Genomic DNA, 25,941 nt, shown 5'->3' on the forward strand with positions numbered 1-25,941 from the left:
AGCAATAATTTTTGGTGAGGAGCTACTCCAAGATTTTGAAAAGTGGTCATGGGCCACACTTTTCTGTGGAAGACATGCAGGGTCCAGGATGGAGGCTGGGTATAGAAGAGCACACGAGGTAAGCGACTGGGATGCAGGAGTCAGCGTGAGGTCTGAGAGGGAGTATGGATGAAGGAGTGGGTTGTGACCTGGGACAGGAGATGGGAGTGTAGAGTCAAGGAGGGAATATAGGTACAGGAGAAGATTCTGGCCTGGAGGAGGGCTGTAGGCAAGGGTACAAGGTCTGGGAGGGAGTTGTGACCTGGGGCAAGGGGTGCAGAGGGTTTGGATGGTGACCTGGCAGAGGGAGTTGGGGTGCAGGAGGGATAGGGGTGCCAGAGGCAGGCTCTGGCTGGGAGGTGTTTACCTCAGTTTCTCCCAGTCAGCAGCCCTGCAGCACCCCCAAAGCAGGCTGGGTTCCCTGCCTGCTGCAACCCCAGACCGTTTGAAAATACAGGCTGCTCCCTCCATGTGGCGCTCAGTTCCAGGAGTGGGAAGAGGCTTGCGCTGCCACCATCCTCCCAGCCAATCTCTCAGTTCCTATTGGCTGGTTGCTTCCAGTAAAATCTGTTTATAATGGATCCTTCATCTGCAGCAGTGTTCTATGGTGCTTGCTTTTGATCTAGCCCTTATAACAGAAAATTAAACTTGTAATTTTATTGTTTTTTTCCTTACAATTTGACTCAAAGACCCTCTCAAAACTGGATTAATTCAAAGGGAACACTCACAGAGGGTATGTCTACGCTACCCCGCTAGTTCGAACTAGCAGGGGTAATGTAGTCATCCGCAGTTGCAAATGAAGCCCGGGATTTGAATTTCCCGGGCTTCATTTGCATGAAGCTGGCCAGCGCCATTTTTAAATGGCGGCTACACGCGGCACAGAGTAGCTAGTTTGAAGCCTAATACAAACTAATCCGAACTAGCTACTCCGTGCCGCATGTAGCCGCGTGGCACGGGATTCGAACTAGCTGGCATTTAAAAATGGCGCCGGCCAGCTTCATGCAAATGAAGCCTGGGAAATTCAAATCCTGGGCTTCATTTGCAACTGCGGATGACTACATTACCCCTGCTAGTTCGAACTAGAGGGGTAGTGTAGACATACCCAGAAAGAAGACCTTGCTGGAAATTATTAATTGCATTTTCTTATATTAAGGAAAATAATCTCCCTTAAACACATTGGCTGACTACACTGGCCGCTTGAATTTCCACAAGAACACTGACTTCCTACTGTCTGAAATCAGTGCTTCTTGCGGAAATACTATGCTGCTCCCATTTGGGCAAAAGTCCTTTTGTGTAAAAGAGCCAGCTCAGATTTGTTTTGCGCAAAAAAGCCCCGATAGCGAAAATGGCGATCGGGGCTTTTTTGCGCAAAAGCGCGTCTAGATTGGCACGGACGTGTTTCCGCACGCGGAAATGCATCCATGCCAATCTAGACGCTCTTTTCCACAAATGCTTTTAATGAAAAACTTTTCCGTTAAAAGCATTTGCGGAAAATCATGCCAGTCTAGACGTAGCCATTGGTTTTTTCTTTTGAATTACTATTGACTAGAACTGACTCTTTGAATGCAAATTCAAAAATTCAAAATATTTCTCTCTTCAGGTAGCATATCACATCGACTGAGTACCTTGTAAATCCTGCTAACATACACTATCTCAAAGAAATTAAACCACAACCCTATCCTGGTCCTAAGATTTCAGGAAACAGAGGCGGCTTTCTTTTTGCTAGGCACTGTCTGTTTGATTTGGCTTTTCTTCCTTAGGTTGATACCCAAGTGTATCAAGCCTTCTGTAAAATGAGCTGTTGTTAAATAAAAGATTGGTCACCTATAAATTATGTAGAGCCGTAGCTGACTTCCTGAAAAAACAAATGAGCAAGCAACTGGCCCTTATGTTGTTCATTGTGTCTTTGGGGCATCAATCACTAATGGACATATAAGTGAGTTAAAACTTCAGTTTACTTAAACTCAGATCAAAATAAACATAAGAAGCTCTGTCTATTTTAAACACTAAATTAAGTTCTGGGGAATTCATATCACAGCTGAACAGAGAGGAAAAATCTATTGGTATTATGGAGTTAACCTAAAAACATTTTCCCTACATCCTGTCTATGGCCTTTGCAATGAAAACTACAATTGAAAGTGTTAGGAATGAGAAAGAAGCTTCTCATGAAGGCAGGAACAATGTTTATTTAGCAAGCACATTCATTCTACAAACCTATGTAATATTCACCCATTTAATATCCCATTACAGTTTGGGTTTTTGGAAAAGCAGGATAATTGGTACCAGAAGAGAAAAATTCCGAAGTTCAAGTTCCACATAAAGGAGCACCCAAAAGTTTTGATTCTGATTAAATTTTAAACTCAGACAACGAAAATAGGACCTGATAGGTGCCCTCAAATTCCCTTCTTCTTAATCAGCCTGCAAGTCACAGGATCAGATCTTAGGGTTTGTAAATTATCCAAAATTTTCCTACCCTTTCCAATACCAGTTAAGTTGGGGCAAGCCAGGTATGGCCCGTAGGCCAGATACCGTTCACTGAGCCTTTTAATTTGGCCCAAATCCTACCCTGCCAGGATCCTCTGGCAAGGAGCATCTGCATGCCTTTCAAAAGGACTGAATGCTTCATGTGACTCACTGTGCCGGGTGCTGGGGAGGAGGGAGAGGCTTTGCATGTTGCCTTGGCCCCTGGCACAATCTCTCAGCTCCTATTGGCTGGAAATGGGAGCCGAGAGATTGTGCCAGGGGTGGTACGTAAGGCAGAGAGCTGCATGGAACAGCCAGCCGCTTTGAGTGTTCTGGGGCTGCCGGCAGGCAGGGAGCCTGCCTGAGGATCCCCCTGGGCAACTGGCCAGGAGTTGCTTAGGTAAGTGTCTCCCATCCAGAGCCTGCCTCTGGAACCTCACTCACTCCTGCACCCCAACTCCCTGTCCCCTCCTGCCCCAGGTCTCCATCCAGTCCCTTCACACACCCTCTGCCCCAGTCATAACTCCCTTCCAGACTCTGCATCCCCCTCCTAAAGCCCTTCCCCAGGCCAGAATCCTCTTCTACACCTTATTCAAAACCCTTCAAAGATCCTGCACCCCAATCCCCTGCCCCAGGTCACAACCCCCTCCTTCACCCAAACTCTCTCTCAGACCCACACCCTCTCCAGTACCCCAGACTCCTAGCCACAATTCCTTTCTGCATCTACCCTCCGTCTCAGATCCTGCACCCTTTAACCATATACCAAATTCTTGGAATGGCCCCCCATCAAAAATTATTGCCTACTCCTGAGTTAAGTTCTACTAATGTTATCTGCATTGAGAGACCTGAAGTAAACAGACCTTTGGCTGACTCATATATTTTCAGTATGGTGTTGATTAAAACTATGTTGAACAGGGTTATGTAACACAGCATTTAAAACCCCCATGGCAGTTGGTGGCCAATATACACTGTGTCTCCTCATATATTGGACTAATGTTTGCAATACTGTACTCATGTTGATAGGAACCTAAGTTTGTGCAAACCAGCTTTTTCTCAGTAAGTTTAGCAGTAAGATTCCAGTCACAGTCCTGAAACCTGGGAGTTCAATACAAGGAAAAGTCTTAGAAAACATGTATCCACATTTTTGAGACCTCAGAAATTTTTTAATTTGGGGGACACATTTTTATTTTATCTAATCTGTTTCTCCCATTCCTAATGAAATGCAGCAGTTCATTTTTCTTTCTTTCTTTCTTGACCACTTTTACAAAAATGTAGGAAACTTGTGGCGAGTGCACCTGGGCATATGTAATCACATGGGACAAAAAGAACTTTTCAAGAGGGGACACTACCTGCAGAAAACAAGATTTGGACCAGCTGTTAGCTTCAGAAACATGTTCATGGATAATTAGTAGTTTGGTATGAAAGGGTAAAAGGCTGCCTATGAGTAGACTCAGGGCTGGAGATCATCTGGAATTGTGGCACATGGAGCACATTTCAATACAGTGGCTATGAACTGTGTCAAGCCGAAGGGAAAGTTGTTATAATACATTTTCCCAGCACAATGTTTTTTGAAAAATGCTAATGAACATGTACAACTTCTAATAGTATTTTAAAACCTTAGATAAACCCAAAATACATGTGTACAATTCAGAGATTGCAGGAAATAGCAAAATCTACTGCAAATTCCCTCCTTAGTATCATCCTTTGTCCTTATTTAATAAGATTTCACAATGTGTATTGTATAATTACTAGGGGTCTGTGCCCTCTGCTCACTATGATCACCTACCTGCCTCTCTCTGGCTGCTTTTGCTTCGCTGAGAGAGCCTGTTGACGCTGATGATGTGATGACATCATTCTGTCACCCAGCAGGAACATTCTGTCATCTGTCAGGAAAAACTTTTTTATATATAGAGAGAGATTATTTTTATAATGCCAACATCTTAGGAGGAACTTTAAAGAGAGGTGTAAAAATGAGGATTTCAATACTCCGTCATCATTATGCTCAAGGCTACGGGCACAACATATAATGATAAAAGTACACCATAGCATATGGAGCACTGGTTTGGCCCTTAATTCCTGCAAACAGCAATCTGTATTTGTATAGAAAGGTGAGAATTCAAAATAATTCTGTCATTAGTTTAATTTTTTGTACTGTTTTCTGCCTTCTGGCTTTGAGTGAGGACATGGTACCAACAATTGCCCATACAATTTTTCTGCTCTGAGTTCTCAGTTAGCCTCATAAAAATACAGCTTACCCTCCTTGTTCTGTTATCTTTTCTCTTCATTCCTAGTGATGTTTGTCAGTGCACAGTGCACCGGGAATAGAAAGATGCCACAGCATCAAAAGCTGACATGTAAGAAAATGTGCTTCACAACACTGTACACAATAGAAGCCAAAAACACATTTTGCTGTCATGAATACAATAGTGTGGGATGTACCATATGTGTCTCAAAGTGCAATGTGTTTTGATTTCAAAAAAGACTCAAGCATTTGTACTTAAAAACTTATGTGGGTAGACCTGGTGGCACACCTGATGCCACAACCTCTCATTTTTATAAGCTGAGCTAGGTTAGGTTTTTCATAGTGGTTAGCAAAATGGTTTCTTTGCTTCAGCTGAGGTCTCTAAGCTATATTGTAACACTACATTAAATAAATAAATAATAGCAAGAGAAGATCAGATTGAAACAAAGGAAACAAGTGTGCAGGAGATATTTAGTCTGACACTTTGCAGAGTTCATCTAGGTAAGGGCCCCCTTGATTAAGTGACATGGAATAAAAATATATATATTTTACATTTCTGAAAGGACTTTCTCCTCTCTCTACTTTAACCCTTTCAGCTTTCCAATGTGTCCAATGTTTCCCCCTTGCTTTGAGCCTCCTCAAGTTTTCCAGTCATGTTTCTTTAAAGCATCTGGAATAAACTGGCACAATAAATTGGTTAAGCACTGGAATAAATGGCCTAGAGAGGTTGTGGAATCTCCATCATTGGAGATATTTCAGAGCAGGTTAGACAAACATCTATCATAAATGATCTAAAAAGTGCTTGGACCTGTAATGAATGCAGGGGACTGGACTTGATGACCTCTCAAGGTCCCTTCCAGTTTTAGTATTCTGTTATTCTATCTGACATATCATTATGCCACATAATCCTTCTCCATTTAGTGGTATATCTTGGGTCCACCCACAATTTCATCCAGTATTATACTTAGTGCATTTTTCCTAAACAGTTTCAGAGGATGTGTGTGTATGTGTGTGTGCGTGTGTTCCATCTTTGCATCAACTCAAATATTCCTTTGAAGGTTGATCCACCTTTATCTGGGGATTTTAGCTCATAGTTGCAACCCAGACAAAGTCCTTTTGAGGTGCAAATTAACCTGCCTCCTTTATGATGTCTGTTGTCCCTGACAAAAGGCATTAACAAAGCAGACACCTCAGTTCTGCTGTACTGCCAGAAGTTTGGCTATACTGAATCAGAGGTGAGACTGCAGCATGTTTAGACATCTCTGAGTTAGCTTTAATCATTCTAGCTTTGCTACCAAAAGTGAAGCCACAGCAGTGCAGCCGTCAGCAGGAGCTAACCATCCAGAAAAGTACTTAGCATCCTGGGTGAGCTTCACTGTTATTATAGTACCCATACTAGCTGTATTAGAGTTGGCTGGGTGTATCTATACATGCTACAATCACATACCCTGAGTGCAGCATAGACATACCCTAAAAACCACAGGTCTCAAGAGTGACTACAGGGCTCTGGGAGTACAGGTGAAGGAGTTTGGAGCGCAGGTGGTATTCTCTTTGATCCTTCCTGTTGAAGGTAGGGGCCCAGGTGTATCCTCGACGTGAATGCCTGGCTGCGAAGTTGGTGTCGCCAGGAGGGCTTTGGCTTCCTCGACCATGGGATGCTATTCCAGGAAGCAGGGATGGCGTCCAGCTTTTGAGGAGGGGGAAGACCCTATTTGGACACAGAATGGCTAACCTAGTGAGGAGGGCTTTAAACTACGTTCGACAGGGACAGGTGAGCAAAGCCCACAGGTAAGTGGAGAACATGGAGACCTGGCAGATGGGTCGGAAATGGGAGGGAGCATGGGCTACAATGGCAGAGAGAAAGGAGGGTCAGGGCTAAACTGGGAGGCAAGGTCAAATCAGGATCTTAGATGCCTATATACAACTGCAAGAAGTATGGGAAATAAGCAGGAAGAACTGGAAAGCTTGGTTAAAAGTGATCATGAAATCATAGAGTTCACAATTATAAGGAAGGGTAGAAGGGAGAACAGCAAAACAGAGACAATGGATTTCAGGAAGGCGGATTTTGGTAAGCTCAGAGAGCTGATAGGTAAGGTCCCATGGGAATTGAGACTGAGGGGGGAAAACAACTGAGGAGAGTTGGCAGTTTTTCAAAGGGACATTGTTAAGGGCCCAAAAGCAAGCTATTCTGATGTGTCAGAAAGATAGAAAATATGGCAAAAGACCGCCTTGGCTTAACCACGAGATCTTGCATGATCTAAAAATAAAAAAGGAGTAATATAAAAAATGGAAAGTAGGACAAATTACAAAGGATGAATATAGGTAAACAGCACAGGAATGCAGGGGCAAGATTAGAAAGGCAAAGGCACAGAATGAGAACAAACTAGCTACGGGAATAAAGGGAAACAAGAAGACTTTTTATAAATACATTAGAAGCAAGAAGAAGACCAAGGAGAGGGTAGGCCCACTGGTCAGTGAGGAGGGAGAAACAGTAACAGGAAACTTGGAAATGGTAGAGATACTCAATGACTTCTTTGTTTTGGTCTTCACCGAGAAGTCTGAAGGAACGCCTAACATAGTGAAAGCTAGTAGGAAGGGGGTAGTTTTAGAAGGTAAAATAAAAAAAGAACAAGTTAAAAATGACTTAGAAAGTTAGATGCCTGCAAGTCACCAGGGCCTGATGGAATGCATCCTAGAATACTCAAGGAGCTGATAGAGGAGGTATCTGAGCCTCTAGCTATCATCTTTGGAAAATCATGGGAGACAGGAGAGAATCCAGAGGACTGGAAAAGGGCAAATATAGTGCCCATCTATAAAAAGGGAAACAAGAACAACCCAGGAAACTACAGACCAGTTAGTTTAACTTCTGTGCCAGGGAAGATAATGGAGCAAGTAATTAAGGAAATCATCTGTAAACACTTGGAAAGTGGCAAGGTGATAGGGAACAGCCAGCATGGATTTCTAAAGAACAAATCATGTCAAACCAATCTGATAGCTTTCTTTAATAGGATAATGAGTCTTGTTGATAAAGAAAAGCGGTGGATGTGGTATACCTAGACTTTAGTAAGGCATTTGGTATGGTCTCGCATGATATTCTTATCAATAAACTAGGTAAATACAACTTAGATGGGGCTACTATAAGGTGGGTGCATAACTGGCTGGATAACCGTACTCAGAGATTAGTTATTAATAGTTCACAATCCTGCTGGAAAGGCATAACAAGTGATGTTCCGCAGGAGTTTGTTTTGGAACCGGCTCTGTTCAATATCTTCATCAACGATTTAGATATTGGTATAGAAAGTACGCTTATTAAGTTTGCAGATGATACCAAGCTGGGAGGGATTGTGACTAATCTGGAGGATAGAATCATAATTCAAAATGACCTGGACAAATTGGAGGAATTGTCTGAGGTAAATAGGATGAAGTTTAATAAAGACAAATGCAAAGTGCTCCACTTAGGAAGGAACTATCAGTTTCATACATACAGAATGGGAAGTGACTGTCTGGGAAGGAGTATGACAGAAAGGGATCTAGGGGTTATAGTGGACCACAAGTTGAATATGAGTCAGCAGTGTGATACTGTTGTAAAGAAAGCAAACATGATTCTGGGATGCAATAACAGGTGTGTTGTGAGCAAGACACAAGAAGTCATTCTTCTGCTCTACTCTGCGTTGGTTAGGCCTCAATTGGAGTATTGTGTTCAGTTCTGGGCACCATATTTCAAGAAAGATGTGGAGAAATTGGAGAGGGTCCGGAGAAGAGTAATGAGAATGATTAAAGGTCTAGAGAACATGACCTATGAGGGAAGGCTGAAGGAATTAGGTTTGTTTAGTTTAGAAAAGAGAAGATTGAGGGGGGACATGATAGCAGTTTTCAGATATCTAAAAGGGTGTCATAAGGAGGAGGGAGAAAATTTGTTCATCTTGGCCTCTGGGGATAGAACAAGAAGCCATGGGCTTAAACTACAACAAGGGAGGTTTAGGTTGGACATTAGGAAAAAGTTCCTAACTGTCAGGGTAGTCAAACACTTGAATAAATTGCCCAGGGAGGTTGTGGAATCTCCATCACTGGAGATATTTAAGGGTGTGTATAGACTACAGAATTTTGTTGACAAAAGTGGACTTTTGTCGACAAAACTATACCTGCGTCTACACTACCGCTGAGTTCTGTCAACATAACATCGACAGAACTCAGCAGTTTTGTCGACGCTGGTAAACCTCATTTTACGAGGCATAACGCCTTCTGTCGACAGAGTTTCTGTCGACAGAAGGTGTTATTGCATGTAAACTGTCCTTTGCATCTACACTACCATGTTGACAAAGCAGCTTGCTTTGTCGACAGAACTGAATGTAGTGTAGACACTCTTTGTCGACAGAAGTTTTGTCAACAGTATCTGTCGACAAAACTTCTGTCGACAAAAGCCTGTAGTCTAGACATACCCTTATAAGAGTAGGTTAGAAAAATGTCTATCGGGGATGGTCTAGACAATATTTGGTCCTGACATGAGGGCAGGGGACTGGACTCAATGACCTCTCGAGGTCCCTTCCAGTCCTAATATTCTATGATTCTCTATGATTGTCTGCCTATGTCACATATGAATTATTGACAGATTAAATGTCAGTGTGATCACATTTATCTGCCTGAGGTAACAGTGAGTTCATTAATGTTTGTTTAAAGCACACGTTGGGTGAGGTAATTCCAGTAGGGTCAAGGAGGTGTTAGTATCAAAGTACTGGTAGGATCTCATCTGGAATATTATGTGCAGTTCTGGTCTCATGTTCAAGAAAGATGGATTTAAATTAGAACAGGCGCAGAGAAGGGCTTCTAGGATGATCCAAGAAATGGAAAACCTACCTTGTTTAGCCTGATGAAAAGAAGGCCGAGAGACATTTTAATTGTTTTTATAAATACATCAGAGAGATAAATGCCAGGGAGGGAGAGAGAGGATTTATTTAAGTTGAGTGCTATTGTGGACCCAAGAACAAATGGATTTAAAGTGTCTATCACCAAACTGAAGCTTAAAATTAGATGAACTATCACGAGTGAAGTTCTGAAATAGTCTTCCAAGGAGATTAGTAGGGGCAAAAAACAAAACAAAACAAAAAAAGCTAATTGGCTTCAAGATTGAGCTGGGGGAGTGCTCTGAGTTATTGCAGATTATTTTCTTCTAGGTGTTTGGCTGGTGGGTGTTCAGGATCCAACTAATTGCTATATTTGGTGTCAGGAAAATTTTTTCCCAGAGGCCACATTAGGCGAGACCATGGAGCTTTTTCACTTTTCTCTGCAGCAAGGGGCCTGGATCACTTGCAGGTTTAGTAGTGTAAATGGCAGATCCTCTGTAACTTGAAGTCTTTAAATCATTGTTTGAGGACTTCAGTAACGCAGCAAGAGGGTATGGGACTGCTGCAGGAGTGGGTGGGTGAGGTTTTATGGCTACGATATGCCGAAGGTCAGATAAGATGATCATGGTGGTCTCTTCTGATCTGAAAGTCTCTGAGTCTATGAGATTATTACAATTACTTCAACGTTAAATATGATAGCTAGAGAGATAGAGAGAGAGAGATATTCAGTCATTGGTTATGCCATACTGTGAAAAGAAAAAAATATGATGCAAAGATAACATAAAAGCCTAAAAACATGAAGCAAAATGCAGGACAATGTAGCACTTTAAAGACTAACAAGATGGTTTATTAGATGATGAGCTTTCGTGGGCCAGACCCACTTCCTCAGATCAAATAATGGAAGAAAACAGTCACAACCATATATACCAAAGGATACAATTTAAAAAAAATGAACACACATGAAAAGGACAAATCACATTACCTTTTCATGTGTGTTCATTTTTTTTAAATTGTATCCTTTGGTATATATGGTTGTGACTGTTTTCTTCCATTATTTGATCTGAGGAAGTGGGTCTGGCCCACGAAAGCTCATCATCTAATAAACCATCTTGTTAGTCTTTAAAGTGCTACATTGTCCTGCATTTTGCTTCAGCTACCCCAGACTAACACGGCTACATCTCTACCACTAAAAACATGAAATAATTCTAGAAGCCAAGGATATTTATGATGCATGAGAACAAAAGTTTATTTTTATCATTCAAGGTAAGGTGCCTGCTACAGAGCTATATATATATAGCAGAGATTACAAATAAAATAATGCCACACACATCTGGAAATTTTTGTGACATCTGTTAATAGCTTAAATAAATGAACACACATTGTGTAAATACAATACAAAGCTGGGCTTCCCTGTTATGAAAAGTTCCAGCTACCTGTGGCAGTTTTAACTCTTCTGGTGAGTAAAGATAAGCACTGCTGACATCTTCCAATATCTTAGGAGAACACACACTTTTCAAATCTAGCAAACTAAATCTGAATTTACTTTATGATTATTTTCTATTTGCTATGTCAGAAATAATGACCTAAGGGATGTCCACACGACAAACTTACACTGACCTATGTTAGATCAACTTACAGCCACCATAATAATTATTGTGGTGGTTCATATCTGTGCTATCCTCTTTTTTTTTTTTTTTTTTTTTGATGTTGTGTATCCTCACCAGAAGCGCTTCCACTGACTTGAGAGGGACAGTGTAGGGTGCTGAGAATTAGGGCTTTCAGCACCACATGCAGCTCCCAGCCAACAGCCCAGATCCCTTCTCCCCTCCAGGAACCTGACTTCTTGGCAGCCCCAGTAGACTCCAAATGCAGAGTCCCCATAGGAGCAGATGTGCTACCAGTAGAGGGGAGTGGAAAGTCCAGGAACAGCCTTGCCAGGCCTCTGGGCAAGGCCCCATGCCCTGGAAGAGGCAGAGTCTCAGGCGGAACTGGCAGGACTGGAGCTAGGCAGCCCTACACACTACCTGGAGAGTGCCCTGCCTCCCCCAGGCAGCACTCAGTGCTGCCCAGAGCATGCAGTACGGTGCTCTGGCAACAATTTAAAAGGCCCAGGGCTCTGACAAGGGAAGGGGATCAGGATGCAGGAAGAGGGCAGGACTCTGACTGGAGGCAGGCTCTAGGGTGGGGCTAGGATTAGATGTTTGAGTGGAGAGGGGTGCTCAAGGCTGGGACTGAGAGGTTCAGAGGGCAGGAGGGGTATGTGTGGGGGGTGAAAACTCTGCCTAGAGGTTCAGGTTTGGGGGTTGCCTGGGTATGAGGGGTTTGGGATGTAGGAGGGAACTCTGGGCTAGGATCAAAGGGTTTGGATAATGGGAGAGGGATCATGGCTGGGACAGGGCATTGGAATGTGGAGGGGGGGGACTCAGGATTGCAAGTTCCAGGTCGCACTTACCTCAGGCAGCTCCTGAAAACTTTGACATCTCCCCTGTCTGGCTCCTACGCAGAGGCACAGCCAGGTGGCTCCAGGTGCAGCCCTGTCTGCAGGCACCACTCCCACAGCTCCCACTGGCTGTGGTTCCTGGCCAATGCGAGCTGTAGAGCTGGCGCCAGGGTGAAGGCAGCCTGGTGAGCGCCCCTACCCCCAGATGCTCCTGCTTCTGGAGCTGCTTAGAGCCACAGTACATTGAATGGGGCAAGCCCCCGACTCCACTTTCTGTCAGAAACACAAGGGCTGGAGTGAAAGATCTATGGATGGTAATTTGTCCACCCCACCATCAACCATCATTAACTGTTACTCTTATTATTATTATTTTTTTTCAGAAATCAGATAATTAGAAGGCTGAATTCTACCATGTGCCTCCAAGGGATACGTATCTGCAAAACAATAGGTGCAAATAACTGCTGCTGAAACTGTTTTTGAAAATTTTGCTCCAACATGACCCACCCGAGGTTACATAGGCACTGTGCCTTAAAGATGATCTTCAAAGAAGGATGTTGAATCTTCAACAAAAGCTTCTTCAGTTCTAAATGTTAGTTACCTCATTATCATCCTTCAAATTCCAACTTAAAAGAGCAATTTTTGGTTGTTGGGGACCAACACCATTTCAGGTTTTGGCTTTTTAATGAAAGCATAAAAATTCCTGTGGAAAATTGAAATCAAAATAAAAATATTTTCATGTTCATTGAAATTTTCCTTAGGGAAAAAAATTCATGACTAGCTTCACTAAAATTATCTTCTTTAAAATCTTAACTTTTCACTCTTATAAGAGCCTGCTTTATTAGTTACCATAGATCAGTGGTCCCCAATGCGGTGCCCACGGGTGCCATAGCACCCGCCGAGACATTTATGTGTTCCCGCCGCATGATCTGGGCCGGCCCCACACCGGCGCACGGCACATGCGTGGTGCCGGCCCCGGGCGCATGGAGCATGGGCAGCCCCTGCCCTGGGTGCACAGCGCATGCACAGAAGAAAACTTTCTGTGAAAGAACAGAGGGGTTATTCTGATAGCGGTAAACCTCTTTCTATGAGGAAGAAACCTTTTTCTGAAAAAGCTTTCTTTTTTTTTCAGTGGACCACAAGCAGAATATGAGTCAGCAGTGTGATGCTGTTGCAAAAAAAGCACACATGATTCTGTGATTCTGGAATGCATTAACAGGTGTGTTGTGAGCAAGACACAAGAAGTCATTCATCCGCTCTACTCTGCACTGGTTAGGCCTCAGTTGGAAAATTGTGTCCAGTTCTGGGCACCGCATTTCAAGAAAGATGTGGAGAAATTGGAGAGGATCCAGAGAAGAGCAACAAGAATGATTAAAGGTCTAGAGAACATGACCTATGAAGGAAGGCTGAAAGAATTGGGTTTGTTTAGTTTGGAAAAGAGAAGATTGAGTGGGGACATGATAGCAGTTTTCAGGTATCTAAAAGGGTGTCATAAGGAGGAAGGAGAAAACTTGTTCATCTTGGTCTCTGGGGATAGAACAAGAAGCAATGGGCTTAAACTGCGCAAGGGAGGTTTAGGTTGGACATTAGGAAAAAGTTCCTAACTGTCAGGGTGGTCAAACACTGGAATAAATTGCCCAGGGAGGTTGTGGAATCTCCATCTCTGGAGTTATTTAAGAGTAAGGTTAGATAAATGTCTATCAGGGATGGTCTAGACAGTATTTGGTCCTGTCATGAGGGCAGGGGACTGGACTAGAGGTCCCTTCCAGTCCTAGTATTCTATGAAAAAGACATGTGGGGATGTGGAAGAGAGTGTTTTTTTGAAAGAAGAGGCCTCCAGGAAAAAGCACAGGTGCCCTGCTGGTCACTCGGTCCAAGTAATCACAACTTAAATGCAAGATAGCGTCCAATCAATGTGTACACTATCTTTCAAAAAAGCAGATGGCTTTTTCGTTGCGCTTTTGCTGTGTGGACACTCTCTTTAAGAAGTTTTTCCACAAGATCTCTTCCAGAAAAGCTTCTTCCATAAAAAGCCCGCAGTCTAGGCATGGCCTAAGATTGCCTGTTTTGTCTAGGATTGCCTGTTCTTTTCATTTCCCCTGAAGCACCTGGCATTGGCCACTGCCAGTGACAGGCTACTGGGATAGATGGACCATTGGTATGACCCAGTATGGTCATTCTTATGCTCTCCAACTGGGGATAATAATACCTCCATTATCTATTTAGAACATTAGCTCTTCAGGCGAGTAACTGACTCTTACTGTTCATTTGAACTACTCTGTCAGCTGGAATCTCTAGGTGCTATCAAAATACCAAGTAGCACAAGTACAAAGTTTGCCCATGTATGATACTTTGATTTGCTAGTAAAAGCTACAACTAAAATCATTCTTCCATATTTGAATGATTCCATTCAACATTTCAGTTTATGGTTTGTTTAATGAAATACCTCTTCTAGCTTCCTATATTTGTACAGTGCAGTACACAATGCAAACTTTTGCAATAATGTGGGGCAGTGGGACACAGGGGAAGACACCCAAATAACTGTTTTAAATGATGATTTGTTTGTTAGAAAAAAAGGACAATGCCTGAGCAACTGTACTACTGCCCTCCCTACAAATAGCACTAATGTCCTTTGTAAACCAGTTAAACAAAATATATTTAAAACATAATTGCCTGAAACCAAAGAGAGTCTGCTGCAGCTTTATAAATAATGAAATATGAAACCCTAGAGCATTAACAGCTGATCCAATTACATAATATTAGCTGCTCTGGAATGGAGTCATGAACAGCAAGGTCAGGGCATGGAGCTTCTTGCAGATGTTGGACTTGGTTGACACCTGCAAATCATTTGGCAGCCACTGTTTGTGTAAGTTTCCTATCATGCTACCAGTTTTTCTCTGTTTGTTTTCACTCTGAAGCTTAGCTCCCCTGAGACTGAAAGAGCTGGAGGAAAATTAGTGTGATCCTTTTGCTATGTGCAAGTCAAATGAGCATAATCACAGTATGTTTTATTTTCATTTTCTTTTCCTCCCTCAGCAGACAAGTCAATAAACAGCTCCCAAAAATATTAATGATGGGTTTATGTGCAAGTACTGTTCTCATGTCACCAACAAAGGTGCTTTTATAGTAAGTCGCACTTCCAAGTTTAAATTATAGTGCAGAGTGTAAAACACTGGTAAGCACTTGAGAAACATGATCATTATTTCACTTAATTCGTGTCAGCTTGTCCACACAGTCAACTTCATGCAGATGTAATTTCAGCTCTGTCTTTCCACAGAGATTGTCCCCCCCAGACACAGTACTTAACAATAGAAATGCAGAAGGGGCACTTTGGAGAAATAGAATTGTGAGCATACTCCTTTTTAAATGATTTCCAGCAGCTTGTCCACTGAAACCCATCACCTGTTACTAGTAGCAATAAAACACTCAAAGGCCGTTCATTATTTAAAATCCGTAAACCAGGATGGGGAAACTCCTGCCTGCAAGCCCCCTGCTTAATTTGATCTGACCCAACCCTGGCACCCAGGGGAAGCCCTGATTCTATGCTCAGCAGTGGGTTGTGTGACTCAGGACTGATTATTGTTGTGGATCAGTGGCCTCCAATAGAAGAAAGTTCCCCACCCCTGCCATAAACAGAAGGTGCTAACGGCCTTCAAAGAATGAGGACCATTTGTTATTATTATTGGCCAAGATCTTCAAAAGTGACTTGTGATTTTTGGTACCTCAGTTTTGGGCTGCCAAAGAGACATCCATAAAAGGGACTGATTTACAGAGAATGGGTGTACTGATTTACCTCCCCTCCAAAACTGAAGAACAACAAACTCACCTATTGCTTTTCAAACTCTAAGCCAATAATCAATCAATCAATCAATTATCACCCTTTACCTGCCTCCTGTCCGTGAATTTTGAAGCATTTACAAACTTCAGTGAAGGTACTCCCAGACACCCCTGTGAGCTAGTAATTATTTATTGTCTCTTGTGAACTGATGGGGGAATTGATTCTGAGAAAAATTCATATGACTTGCTAGAGCCAAGAGAACACAGAACTTTTGACTCCTAGGCCCATGCTTCAGCTATTGGTACTTAAACACCATGGTGACAGGGGCATAAAAATACCTTAGCTAGATTAGATCTAGGTAGGGCAGAAATGCTAGTGATTGTCACAGACTACATTTTTATATCTAAAAATTACTGAGATCTTTCTTTTCTTTATTCAAAAATTCAAATACACACCATAGGGGACTATGTATGAGTATTCACTGCAATTTTTGAGTTAAAATCTAAATCCATGTATTCTAAGCACTGTAGTACTGTAGACCCAAATGCACAAAGGCATTTAAGCACCTGTCAATGGAAGTTCAGAGTTTAAACACCTCTGTGGGTCTAGGACTCGTGCTTAAAATGAGAGGTTGCCCAATCGACCACTCAGAACCTTCTTTAAACACAAAATAATCACACCCTTGAACTTTTTGCTGCTGTCAAACTGCTTCCCTCTCACTATGCCAGATTACTCCCCAGTATCATCTTATACACAAAGGAAGGGAAGCAAGCTTTGGCAGTCTAACTGGGAGAGGATTAGAGCATAGAAGCTAACTCTAGTATACTGCAGTTTGCTCTTAACAGTGTGATACAAAACAAACATGGTTAATCCAGTTGTACTACACTAGCCATTGAAAGTCTGGATGCTAGCTTTGGAAACAGACTGAATTCAGAGGCTTAAGTAGGTTTTTTCCTAGCCCTTAACAGAAAGTGAATGTAATAGAGAAGCAACTATGGGTTTTCTTTGCAGCCTAAAATATACAGGGAGAGCACCTTGCACATTACAATCCTTCAAGACAGCTATGTCCTATAGAGATAAAGCAGCTAGTAAGATCCTGGGATGGAGTATTAGAGGCCGCGGGAAGAGCATCCTAAGACTGAGCACAAGCCTGAGAAAGAGCAGAGCAAAGTGCATTACACCTTATCCATACCAACTTTTACCAGGAAAATTCCTGCAAATAGTCAATTATATAAATAAAAGCAATAACTGAATGTAGAACTAACTCAGGTTAATGGAGAGAGCATATTTCCTCTGTTCTAGATATCTTCAGCAGGTATAAATAATCTTAGCTCTATTGGATCTGGCACAACATTTTGCTTCTTACTAATTAACAGAAAAAGTTAAGTGACTTGTGCACAGCCACACAGGGAGTCAGTGACAGAGCCTTAACTCTCAGACTTATCCTTGTTCCAATCAAAGTGATCTTTGTTAAGATATGCAAATATGGAAATGTGACTTCTCATGACTGACAGCAATTTAATTTTAGGTTCTATGCTAATCATCCATCTTAAAATAGAGCAGCAGCTAATAGTAGAAGTGTGTCTTTCCCTTCTATATCAATTCTGAAAGGTAATTATAGATTACAGTTCCTGCACCACCACCAGCAACAATGTACAGAGAGCCTTCAGAAATTCCCTGATTGAGAGTTATGCCATCAAAAAACCTATAGCGCTAAATTAATTTTCTGCACCACTGATTAGAAACTGAAAACAGAACTATAAGTTAAGATAAATAACTATTAACATTTCATACTTAAGTACTTCACAGTTAATGTTCCTATCTATTGCCTTGGAAACATAAAATTAATTAGAAAATTGTACATTAGAAAATTGTACATAACAAAAATGCCAAACTTATCCCTATCTCAATTGTTTTAATTTGACCTTTTAAAAAATAATTGAAATTTTGACATCCACCTATTAGACATACAAATGCACACATATATACACAAATGCTGTGAACAATTTTACATATACAGTCCATACAAACCATTGTGTTTTTCTTCTTTGAGAAGAAGATGGTGGCTCTGAAAGCATAGGTTTAATTTTCACTTAAAAATATTACAGAAATCCACAGTAATATCCCCAAACTGGGAAGTTTACAAGGGCCACCATGGAATAAAATGGAGTCATTTTATTTTAAAAGTGATGTATTTGCAATGTAAATTTTGGGTATGGCGTCACAGCTAATGGACCCACAATCTTCATAGATTTTATATAGTTGGTCATGTCAACATTATCAGGTTGCATTACTTTTTTTCAGACTGACAGAGGCCTATTTGTACATTATTTGATTTTTATGATTATTTAAGGAAAAATAGGTTGATACAAAGAGACTAAAAAGTATTCCAAAAAGCACTTCTTTTCAGTGTTTCTTTTCTGTTTGGTATGTCCAAACTGTTTTCACATCTTTCTTTCTTTCTCTCTGAACTCTGGGCTTTCCTCCACAGGTTACTGCCTGAGCTAAATGTGACAATATCATTTATAAACAAAACAGACAGCAAGCTGGAAGTGGGAAGAGCCCCTCGGAGCATCTATGTAAATACAATTTGTTCCTGCTTTGTTTACATTTGTTAGATATTCAGTAGATGGAGTGCAATTTTGTTCATTGTAATCAATTTAATTTGTGACCCAACACCAACTTTGTTTGTATTAAATGCAGGGATAGCTAAAATATAGTTAACAATGTTTGCAGTTTTGTGGGAATACTGAAAAGTAGGACTGTGCTACATTGTTCCAAATGAAATGGCTTACAGTTAGTAGAAAGAATCTTGCTAATGCAGGGACTTGACTTTCAGAGACCTAGAGGGGGAAGGAATGTTGTTCTGGTCAGGAGGCTATATGGTTTCCCTTGCCTGTACTGGTTTGGCCTGTTTTCTCCCTAAACACTATTCAAATAACAAAGCTAAACAGGCATCATTAGGTGCCTCTTTTCTTATATTAATTGTATGACAGTTGTGTGTCTTTTCCCTGGCTTGCTAAGAGTTAAAATCACTGGGAGTTGAAATCATTTGAGGCTGATGGGTGGAAATGAATGGCAGCTGATGGTGACTGAGAGCCAGCAGGGTGGTGGTGGAGAGGTGTAATGAGCGGCCAGGAGGGTGACAGTAGAGAGTTGAGATGAATAGCCAGCAGGGCAGCAGCAGTGAGCAGGTAGATGGCAACCAACTAGCAAAGTGAGTACGATGCCTCTTTACCTCCCCTGTTTGTGGTGTTTTTCTTCCCTTTTATTAAAAGTTTCTTTTCCGCACTCAGACTCTGTGCTTGAGACTGGGGAAGCATCGCCTCCCAGAGGCCCCCAGGGGAGGTATGTGAATTTCCAGGTTACTGGGTGGGGGCTCAAGCTAGTTTTGTGTTGAATGGATTGCGCAGAACCCCTAGATATTGAATCCAGCCCTGACTTCTGTTGACTCCACCTGGCAAAAGGAATACATATTCATTCCCTCTCAGCATAACACACCTTCTTCCAACCTGTTCCAGTTCTGTCTCATCTTCACCCATGGCTGCTTCCCATAGCCCCATTTCCTTGCCTATCCCTATCAGTCTCATCTCCACAGGCTTCCTAATCCAGTCCCAGTCTCCTTGCTCAGCCAGTACTAGTCTCCCTTTCCAGATGTGCTTTCTGAGTCCCAGTCTCCCTCACCACACCCATTCCCAGACTCCTAGCCCAGTGTTTCTCAATCAGTGGTACAAGTACCTTTAGGGGTTGGTACTCAACAAAAGTCTGGGGGAGGTACGTCAATACAACTGAAATTTGGAAAAAACTGAATTTTACAGCGCTTTATTATTTTTGTACTTTTTACACCCAAAAATTTCATCACCTGCCCGGCTATGATTAAGTTGTTCAAACAAATGTGTTGCAATGGTAGAAAAGATTGTAGGTACTGGGGGTACTTATACTTTTTTTAAAAGGGGTACTTTATAAAAAAAGGTTGAGAAACACTGTCCTAGCCCATCTCGCCCCAGTTTTCTCCTCCCGCCCAACTCCTTGTCCTTAATCTCTTTGCCTAGCCACTCCTAATTCTTCCCATCTCCTCTTCTCCCATCCCAGGTTTCCAAGCTCTGATCTCTGCTGCCAGCTCCAGCCCCCTCACTAATCCCTTCGTCCATGTCACTCAGAGGTGGAGGGCTTGAGGGAAGCGGTGGAATGGGAACAATGGTGAAGGAGGGGCAGGAAGAGGCAGGGAAGGAATGGAACTTGGGTGGGACGGGCAGAGAAAGGGCGAGGCTTGGGGCAAGGGTGGAGTGGGGCAGGATGGGGTGGGAAGCCACAGGGCACTCCCCCAGGGTATGTCTACACTACCACTCTAGTCCGAACTAGGGTGGTAATGTAGGCAACCGGAGTTGCAAATGAAGCCCAGGATTTGAATTTCCCGGGCTTCATTTGCATCTTGCCGGGCGCCGCCATTTTTAAATGTCCGCTAGTGCGGACTCCGTGCCGCGCGGCTACATGAGGAGTAACGGTAGTTCGGAATAGGAAGCCTAGTCCGAACTACCTAGCGGACATTTAAAAATGGCGGTGCCCGGCAAGATGCAAATGAAGGCCGGGAAATTCAAATCCCGGGCTTCATTTGCATCTTGCTGGGCGCCACCATTTTTAAATGTCCGCTAGTGCGGACTCCGTGCCGCACGGCTACACGAGGAGTAACGGTAGTTCGGAATAGGAAGCCTAGTCCGAACTACCTAGCGGACATTTAAAAATGGTGGCACCCGGCAAGATGCAAATGAAGCCCGGGAAATTCAAATCCCGGGCTTCATTTGCAACTCCGGTTGCCTACATTACCACCCTAGTTCGAACTAGGGTGGTAGTGTAGACATACTCCCAGGCGAAGGGCAGAGTGGGGAGGAGTCATGTGGGGGGTAGTCATGTAGCTGGCATCTCCCTTGTGTCCATCCCCAGCAGTTGCCAATCCTCCCACTCCCTATCCCCAGCCTCCCTAGTACACTTCCTGCACTTGAATTTCTCAGGTCACCCCAGTTCATACTGATCATCAGAGCACTTCTACTGTGGTAGCTGGACACGCTCCATGGGAATTTGGGGAATGGATGCATTGGTGTGTTTGATGCATCTGTGCATGCTAGGAGCAGAGTGTCTCCAAACAATAAGGAAAAAGAAAGGGGAAAGGAGTGGCCTTTAGTATTTTATGTTTACCTGCAAACTAACTATATCCACAGTATAATTCTCAGCGTTCCCTATGCAGCAAAGTGGTAATGTGGACAGGATGTATTTTACTTGTCCTTAGTCTTTCAGTCACTGATCATGGTAAAAACTAATTTATTTATTTATTTAAATATTTTTACCCCGCCTTTCTATTTAAAATATTCAAGACGGCTAATATCTTTGATGTCATAAGATCAGCACAGTACAAAGGAATTGCTCATGATAGAAATATATAGGTATTTCTTCTTTATTCCTAGAGTTGCTTTAGCTTTTTGAGTCAGCTGCCCATGCCAAGCACTCTTGGGTTTCTGGTCTCTTTGTCTTTTCAGGAATGCTAGAAATTTTTTGCCACCATTTAGCAGTATTGCAAGAGCTTTTCTTTTGTTTCCCAAAGATATTAATCTCCAAACTTCATTCAAACTATTCTTGTTCATGCCATTGCATGGTACCTCTTACAGTTGGCACATGAGAAAAGGCATTCATTCATCCCTTCCCTTATCTATCAAGGATCTCTGAGACATTTTTTCTTCCAAAATCTCCAAATGCTTCAGAAAGCAAAACAAAACAAAAAAGGAACCAAGAGTTAAAAAACTTACTCATTCAGATTTACCTGTTCTGCAATCTTAATACAGTGGAGAAGGAGGAAAGCATTTTTAAATGTCAGATCTTTGCAAAGTTACTCTTTCACAGTTCCTTATGGGATCTTAGCCAGGAGGAAGATTACTTTAACAAAACTGTTGTGAAGCACTGGAGATTTAAATAGCAATTTAACATTTTGTACTAAAGAAATGAAAAACACAAAAATTCAGAAATAACACTGTGACAGTCTTAAACCAGAACTGAAACATTACACCGCAGTTTTCTATACTGAATATTTTCCAAAGCATACAAATGTCCCGTGTCATATCTTAGCAGTTAAACAAAGTTCCGATCTATGCTGCTCTACATGGACTAAATCTGGGCTTCTGCAAAGGCAGATAAACAGGCCTTGCACAGTGAATCTCCATAGAGGCAGGGTGGGGATTGTGTCCTCTCCACCCACAATGTAATGTATCAAGGCAAACACTGCTTCCCTAGTTCCCCATATCAACATAAACTGATTGGGTGAAATTCTATGCTGAGCCTCTGAGGTGCAGCTCAGAACTCAGCCAATTGGGAAAGTGGTTAACATGGCTCTAAGCCATTTTTGTGCCCTCCCAATCTATGGGACAAGTATAGCCAGCCTAGCTAATTTATGGAAGCATCCCCAGCTTGCCGTAGGGACCAGAGTGCTGCCCAGAGCCTCTAGGGTTGCCAGATGGTTTCAACAAAAATACTGGACACACTTGACATTACATCACAATCTACATTACATCTTATTTAGAAAATACTGGACATTTTTACTTTCTCATTTATATTTTCTCAATTTGTTTCCCGCACAGAAAGCTCAAATACTGGACTGTCCGGTTCAAAACCGGACACCTGGCAATCCTAAGAGCCTCCCACATTTCTCCTGTCCCCAGTTCTATCCATACTACTTTCCCTACCCTGGCAATTGCAAGGGAGCCCTCAGAAGGCAGCTCCTAGCTCCTCTGAGGGGGAGAAGAAACAGCCCCAGCCTTCCCCCAGCCTGCCGGAGCATGGGAGAGAGAGGCTCGGGCAGTGCACCACTCCTGCTTTCTCCTGACCGGAGCACTCTTACTTGGGAGGCATGAAGGGGCACATTCGCATCCTTGCAGTCCACGTTTACAAAAAAAGCACCTCCCACAGAAAGTCCTGAGTAGGGGGCTGTCATAAAGGGGCAGAGCAAGGGTCTCAGCATCTCACACCCCCCCTCCCTGCTGCAGCCCATTATACCGTTCCCTCATGCTGCCACACACAGATCAACCTGAAGCACCGCCTCATGGCGCAAAGAGCACTGACTCATGCACCGCCTTTTCTTGCCACCTGTACCAATGAACCACTGTCATTTTTTTACAACTGAAGTTTTCTGCAACCAAGGAAAGAGATAAAATTCGGCTCTGTGTATTTAGCCATAGACAAAAGCCAAAAGGTGTCCTTTACAGTGCGGTTAGATTTTCTTTCCTCATATATGCATATCAAACCCTAACAGCATGAAAAATTGATGAGATTAACAATGTAACAATACACTGTACTCGTGTCTACATTTCCCTCATCTTATCTTCCAGTGTTTGTTTTGACTACAAGCTACTGCCATTCGTTATAAATCACGCCTGGATATTGCAGTTCCTGCTGTCTTTCTGACTACACTTAACCTATATATTTTCTTTTCCCAGACAATAGCTCAGTTTATACAGATGGATTTAAATATAACAATGCTGAGCACTTTTGCATCGTGTGCTCTGCAGTGTGCTCATGCTGTTTTATACAACAGAACCACTACCAAAGAACTTTGTGTATAAAATGCTAGCACTCTTATTACACCTCTGCTTAACATACTGGAAAGAATCTTGGGCTAAAAAAAGATCATTACAGATTACTTATGTTCTGTAGCACCAGAAAGGTGCCTGGAGGACAAATGCAAAAGGTAAACCTGACAGACCCCGATCATCAGCAGGTAGGATTAAACTTGCGACCTTAGGGGCTAAAGCCATGTGCTTCTACCGCATGAGCTAAAAGCCACCCACTTCTGAGCTAAGGCTGTAGACCAGACATAAGTCTACCTTGTCGGTGGTTTCAGTGTCTCTGAGTTACATATAGATAAAGAGACAGTATTTGTTGTGTGTTTGTGCAAAACCTAAAGCACTGGTTTTCAAACTTGGGTTGCAGGCCGACCCAGGTAAACCACTGGTGGGCCTGCGATGCTTTGTTTATTCAAGTGTCTGTCACCAAGGAGCCTCACAGCTCCCATTGGCTGGAAATGGTCAACAGCAGCCAACAGGAGTTGTGAGGCTCTGTGGCTATGGACATTTGAATAAACAAAGTGTCGCGAGCCTACAAGTGGATTACTTGAGTGGGCCTGTGACCCAAGTTTGAAAACCAGTGGCCTGGTTTTCATAGGGACTGTAACCTAACTGAAATTTCTGTTGCTACCACCATAGCCCTACTGCCTCCTACACCCTCGAACACATTGCCTATGGCAAAAGTGTGGAATAGAGGTGGCTTCCTCTTTACCACTCAAGGATTTCCTACAATGCAGGGAGTCCTCAGCTGTTCATTTAGTGCATTGTTTAGTCCTCTTTGTGCTGTGATGGGGTAAAAGGAGTTAGTGGGGCTGAGCATCTGGTCCACTCTAGCTACTCCATTGTAAAACTAAGGCTCATACTATGCAAACAAAGGGCCAGATCCTGCAGCCTTTACTCAGATGAGGACTCCCACTGTGATTATGGAGTAAAGGCTGCAAAATTAGGTCCTAAATGTGGATCTACTATACCAGTAATAAAAATATTAATGTGATCTATATATTTAAGTTCTCCAGCAAAACACATTGTTAACCTGTTCACAGTCAGTTACTAAAAACCGCATCAGTGGTATACAGTTCTTCAGATAAAGCTGTGAAATATAATAAAGCTCTATTTGGGCGATTTTAGTGTCAGGGAAGAATGCAGGATGGGTGGAACAGCAGCTTTCTGATAGAGTAATTTTAGATTTTATTGTAATGCCTGCCAGTGAATATTCCACATTCGGAGATTACTAAAGCAAGCTGTGAAAGGCTACAGCCTGCCCTGTCACCCTAAAAGGATGTTGGGTTTGGACGTGTTCCAGGGTAGCAGGATGTGTGGCCTGGATTAGAACACAGGAATATTTCTCACATTCATTGCTTTTTAATGATGTCATGCCTACTAGCTATTGCAAGTCCTTCTGCTTTTCCCCTGTAAAAGCTCTTCTAATACTATCAAAACTTCCTGATGAGAAAAGACTGCAAAACAAGACTGCAAATATCTTATCCTCACAGTGATAAAAGGACAGCGCCGCTTATACGCAGCAGTTATGGAAAGTATAACTCAGCATGGATGACTTAAGTTTGATTGCAGGATGTGCCAAAAATTCCAAAATGAAAGTCACCAAAATATACAAAGCGATTCATTTCAGTGTTTTCATTTCTTTTTGTGTTGAAGCTAAATGTTCTACTTCAAATGTAGAACTGAGTGAGCAGTTCATTTCACATTGCAATCCCTGTATTTCTGATGTCATTCAGAAAACATGCAATTACTGGATTATAAAATGAAACGTGAAACAACTTGAACATTCTTGGCTCACAAAAATATACACTGGTCACCCTCCTCATGGCATGTGAACTCTGCCTGGAAACCAACACAAATGCCTGCCCTTACCCAATTACAACAATCAAGTACAGAAGAGACTAAAGCATAGGCTAAAGACAAGCTATACTCTGAGTATAGCCATAAGAATGTTTACTGATGTTATTAACATGCATTACAAAAAAGAAAGTTCAGAATCAAAATTACTCCAAGGTCACTTGAGTCACTGCTGCTTAAAGCAGATTTAAAGCTTCAAAGTGTAAAATCAGAGAAGTAAATGCTTCCAGGTGGTGAACTGAAGTACAAACAAAAGATGTTTTCTCAGCATTCAGTTTCAAAAGGTAAAAGTCACCCAAGCATGAATCTCAGTGAGACGAGTGCTAAGTCATGCCAGCACTTCATTCCATTCTGCAGGAATACAAAGGTAGATCTAGATATTGGTAACACAAATGAGCTATCAAATCTAAATCTATCTCTGGGAACATGGATAAAGCCTCAAAAGGGCCTTGTTTAAAAAAAAAGCATCAGAACACTTCAGAGGATATGCTTCTGAGTTTTCGTTAGTAGGCCTCAATGTTGTAGATGTGAAGAGTTTGGCTGGCAGGACGTGAGCAGCTGAGAAGTTTGCAGAGCATAGTATTTATCATCTCCTGTTCCAACTAATATGAGTAAACCAGATTCAGAAAAAGGAGTTCCAGTCCTAGGACATGTCTAGCCTGCAGGCTTCTTTCGGAAGA

Source organism: Pelodiscus sinensis, chromosome 3, assembly GCF_052426305.1.
Source record: "Pelodiscus sinensis isolate ZL-2025 chromosome 3, ASM5242630v1, whole genome shotgun sequence".
NCBI classification, from domain to species: domain Eukaryota; kingdom Metazoa; phylum Chordata; order Testudines; family Trionychidae; genus Pelodiscus; species Pelodiscus sinensis.